Genomic DNA, 4,866 nt, shown 5'->3' on the forward strand with positions numbered 1-4,866 from the left:
GTCATCTTTGAACAACTGAGAAGGATTGATATTCCAGGTATATTATTAAATTAATTAATTTGTGTCTATCGAATCGATCTGCACAAGTCACCAAAATTTAATCGTGCTCATTATAAATTATTTGAATTTGGTACACGCCACAGGAGCGTCCTTAGTACCTTGATGTTTAACTCCTAATCTACCGCAGTCGATATACCAATTAAAGACAATTGTTTCATAGTTTGAGATTAGCATTCTCTCCTCGTCCAAGGAGAGAATGTAACACATTTGTGCTCTCAACAAGGGCTACGGTGTGTTCCTTGATAATCTCTGTTGGAAAACCAAATCCTCACACGATCTCATAGAATGACATGGCAGTAGATTTCTGCTACCCATACATATATGTCGGGGTAAATGTTAACTACAACGAATTCAACAAAGACTCAAGGCTCAATTGAGCACTATCAAGCCCTGCATATTTAAGGAATCATAGTTGCCCAGTCGTAAAGTTGTATAGAAAGAAGCTATAATGAAAATTATTAGTGAACTGAAAACGATTACGAGCACGTGAATGCAAATCATATTACTCTCAATCTATGATAAAACATTTTGTATTATAGTCATATTTGATGTTAAACCTCCAAGAGAATCTCCTCTCCTAAGAAAGTTCTTAAGGCAATAAAAACATTAAACGATAAAGCCAACTTTGCATAATAGCGCTGATTCATATTTGCAAGTAACATACAGATACATCCAAAAATAAACAAACCCACGAGTGCACCCGGTCCCTTCCACTATGGATAATATCAACACAGTGTGTACTTCCGCACTTAAGCATCAGATAATGCTACACGAGTGAATCTTTACTATTTGGGAGTAGAACAAATGTTTTATAACAAAACAGTTTGCAGAAGTTTGCAGAACTTAGGACGGGCCATAACCGCGTTAGCATTACGCATAATGAGCTAGGAAAGATACTTTTAGCCGTAGAATACCTCGCAAATCAAGGTTTATGAGTCATTTCTACGACACACAGAATGGTCTCCATGATTTCAAGCAAAACAAGAACAAGACGGTATCATTTTGTGACCGCAAGAATGTAGATATAGGCTGTGCTGGCATTAATGCTTCTGTATACAAGTAAATGTAAGTTTTGTATTGAAGTATGTAAGTGTAATCTTATATGGTGTCGCAATGATCAGGTTCTGGCAGATATCTTTTATGGCCGGATGCCCTTCCTGAGGCCAACCCTCTCTATTAACTTGGGACCGATACTGACTTGGACTGGCTTGCCCACCTAGTGGCTAGGTAGTATGTAAGCGTACTCTGGCTCCATAATTTCAAAGTATCATATGTTACAGCCTTAAACGACACCTAATATGAGGTACATAGAGTTTTTGAATATTTGACATAATCTCATCTGCTCGAAGGTTTACTTACGTCACATCCTAAATTCTGAATGTGATATTAAATAACAAGGCGACCACGGTTGAGCATACAAGAGGTTGTAATCGTGTTATATGCTAAATTTGTAACGTAATATCACAATATAATATGACCACGCTTGTGCAGTTATCGACATTGGTGAAAGGACTAAATTAAACAAAATTATTTTTTTTCGGACAGTGATACGATAACAATAAACGTAATTTATAAATGTAAGACAATGGGAATAATGTATCGGGAAGTAAAATGTCCGTAGACAAATATAATAACAATAATAATACGAGTAAGAAGATAAGATACACACAAAAATACAAAAATGTGAATATAAAGAGCATGATAAAAAACAACAACAGTAATGTGAATTTTGTCAGTGATAAGACGCTAGAAAATGATGATAAAGCTACTGTAATATTGTTGATAAATGACAATGGTGGTAATGACTTTTGACGCAAATTATCATAATCTGACAGGAATAACACACACACACACACACACACACACACACACACACACACACACACAGACACACACACACACACACACACACACACACACACACACAAAAAAAAAAAAAAAAAAAAAAAAAAAAATTCACACACAAACACACACACACACACACACAAACACAAAAACAAACACACACACACACACACACACACGCACATGGAGTTCCGACACCAACCTCATGTTACACAACAAATAAGCGTACCAGCACTAAGCTACCTTCGTGACCCTAACATTATAAAACAGAGCTAGGCATTCCTGAGAAAATTACCTTCAATCAATAGGCCTTTTCCTAGGGTCTGGGTCACTACGTATACGGAAGACCACTTACTGAACTTAAATGATTTATGCGTGAGACGTGCTATGATAATTTGCGAATGACTTTGTGATTTATAAAGAAAAATAAAGTTGGCTTTCTCTGGCAATATGCGTTTTTTTTTCTTTTTTTTTTTCTTTCTTTCTTTGTTCTTTTTTTCTTCTTCTATATACGTCTCTCCCCCAACCTCTCTCTCTCTCTCTCTCTCTCTCTCTTCTCTCTCTCTCTCTCTCTCTCTCCCTTCTCTCTTCTCTCTCTCTCTCTCTCTCTCTCTCTCTTTTTTCTCTCTCTCTCTCTCTCTCTCTCTCTCTCTCTCTCTCTCTCTCTCTCTCTCTCTCTCTCTCTCTCTCTCTCTTCTCTCTCTCTCTCTCTCTCTCTCTCTCTCTCTCTCTCTCTCTCTCTCTCTCTCTCTCTCTCTCTCGCAACCATTCTCTTGCTGACCTCCTCGGCCCCTCATATAATATTATAGACTCGGCTGTTTACAATAACCGTCCACTCCTGGATAATTTATGTGAAATATACACGGAATATTCTTACTGGTTAGAGAGAAAGAGGGAATGGCTAAAAGAAAGAAAGAAAGAGAGAAAGGGAATAAGTGTGTGTGTGTGTGTGTGTGTGAGAGAGAGAGAGAGAGAGAGAGAGAGAGAGAGAGAGAGAGAGAGAGAGAGAGAGAGAGAGAGAGAGAGAGAGAATAATGATAATTAGTATTAATAATGATTTATGATTTAGTTTTATTCTGTTTGTTAGAATGGGTATTCTCGGAGTGACATGCTGTCTGTTTTGTTTTGCTTCTAAATTACCCCCTGTGTGGGCAAAGAATGGCCGGGGTTTCCATCCACTGGCAGCGAGGGATTTGATCGCGGGTCAGCAAGATTGCTAGACGAGAGAGAGAGAGAGAGAGAGAGAGAGAGAGAGAGAGAGAGAGAGAGAGAGAGAGAGAGAGAGAGAGAGAGAGAAAGAATGACCAAAACAGAGACATACTTACAAAAGTAAAGACAAAAGGAGAAGGAAAGAAGTTTAGGATAGATAGAAAGATAAAGAGAGGGTGGGGAGAGGTTAAGGGGATAAAGACGAATAGATAAATACGTACATTCTCGTTAGTGTACATACAAGGTACACAGTGCATGGAAGCGAAAGATCGACTATTTGTAAGACACTTTTCACATATCTGTGGGAATTTCAAACAAAGAAGACCTTTAATATCATGAAAACCAGCCATTCACATGTTACATTTCGTAAACCCGTTAGTGTTAACTGAGATACTGAAAAAGAGAAAGAGAGAGCGAGAAAGAGAGAGAAAGAGAAAAAAGAGAGGAAGAAAGAGAAAGAGAGAGAGAGTGAGAAGAGAGAGAGAGAGAGAAGAGAGAGAGAGAGAGAGAGAGAGAGAGAGAGAGAGGAGAGAGAGAGAGAGAGAGAGAGAGAGAGAGAGAGAGAGAGAGAGAAGAGAAGAGAGAGAGAGAGAGAGAGAGAGAGAGAGGAGAGAGAGAGAGAGAGAGAGAGAGAGAGAGAGAGAGAGAGAGAGAGAGAGAGAGAGAGAGAGAGAGAGAGATCGCGTCTCAGAGTGGTTAGATGCCTTCATTGCCCGGGATGACCAATTAGCCGGCGTGCCCATGGCATCGCCGCCGTACTGACCTAAGCCACGCCCTTATTTCTCATGACCTTTGCCCGCTAAAGTGGCCCGGACAATCATTCTGCCTCGAGTCACGATCCTGCTCGGACGCTGCCTCCTCCCGGGGCCACCCGCCAGGGCACCCGCCTTACTGGGGCTTCACTGCCCGGTCCGCTGCACAAGCCAGCCACTTCAACCTCCGTCTACGATACGCTAGCAAGAACCTTCTCCCAAAATAAAGACTGTAAGCAGACCGTGCGTTTAAGTCAACATAATCCTGACAAAGTGGTGGACAGCAGTGATTACAAGTACCTCACACACACACACACACACACACACACACACACACACACACACACACACACACACACACACACACAGAGAGAGAGAGAGAGAGAGAGAGAGAGTGAGTGAGAGATGAGAGAAAGAGAGAAAAAGACGAAGGAAGAGAGAGAGAGAGAGAGAGAGAGAGAGAGAGAGAGAGAGAGAGAGAGAGAGAGAGAGAGAGAGAGAGAGGAGAGAGAGAGAGAGAGAGAGAGAGAGAGAGAGAGAGAGAGAGAGAGAGAGAGAGAGAGAGAGAGAGAGAGAGATTGAAAGAGAGAGGAAGAGAGAATATACAGACTTACAGCAACTTAATTGTATCACATTCTTTTGGATAATCTTATTTAAACACGTACATCTTGTTTCAGAATAACAGTTACCTTTTTAGCAAAATTCAAGGCTAAGCCATAATTGCATTTAGATTACTATTTACGCCAGGTAATATCCAATTACGAACTTTAAGTGCAGTGTTATTAACTTGAGCAGTAAGCATATATCAGAGAGACAGCCTCATACTTTTCTAAACATTCTGCTTCCATTCAGTATCTTAATATATGAAAGGCGAATATGTAGAGAGACATATAGACGTACATACTTGTCTATTGGTGTATGAGAGAAAGAGAGAGAGAGAGAAGACGGGGAAGAGAGAAAGGAAGAGAGAGAGAGAAGGAGATGAGAGAAGGAGGGGGGG

The sequence above is a fragment of the Penaeus monodon genome, chromosome 18, assembly GCF_015228065.2.
Source record: "Penaeus monodon isolate SGIC_2016 chromosome 18, NSTDA_Pmon_1, whole genome shotgun sequence".
NCBI lineage: Eukaryota > Metazoa > Arthropoda > Malacostraca > Decapoda > Penaeidae > Penaeus > Penaeus monodon.